Source organism: Odontomachus brunneus, unplaced genomic scaffold, assembly GCF_010583005.1.
Source record: "Odontomachus brunneus isolate Ranch 3 - 2012 unplaced genomic scaffold, Obru_v1 Obru_scaffold_500, whole genome shotgun sequence".
NCBI lineage: Eukaryota > Metazoa > Arthropoda > Insecta > Hymenoptera > Formicidae > Odontomachus > Odontomachus brunneus.
Genome location: NW_022639950.1, coordinates 2,344 through 2,789, shown reverse-complemented (window position 1 = coordinate 2,789; position 446 = coordinate 2,344).

The window sequence follows — 446 nt, the reverse complement described above, 5'->3', positions numbered from 1 at the left end:
CATCTTACGGGGCCGCTGGATAGCGGACTGCTTGCGACGAAGACCGCGGTTACCACACGGCGAGCGGACATCCATCCGCATCCCGCATAACGAACTGGCCGCTCTCCACCCTCGGGCCGTTCGAAACAGAGGGTGTCCCACACTTTCAGCTGCCAGACCGGCGTGCAATGCTTACTCGTGTAGGACCTTCTCCTCCCCTGAGACGGGAAACTACCCGTCCCGGAGCGGAGGTCCCCCCAACCCCGAACCCACCCCAAGACTGGTGGTGGAGCAAGTTCCATCTAACGGCTCCAGTCGGCTGGGCGATTGAAGTCAGGGCCGCCAATCCCTACCGGCAATTGGGCCCATCGGCCCTGTGGGAGTTGCCGGGCTCCCCTGCAGTGGAGGGTCTTACGACCCTCTCTAGCAACCGCGAGGCTGCAGTCCACCGCGGTCCGGTTTTCTGT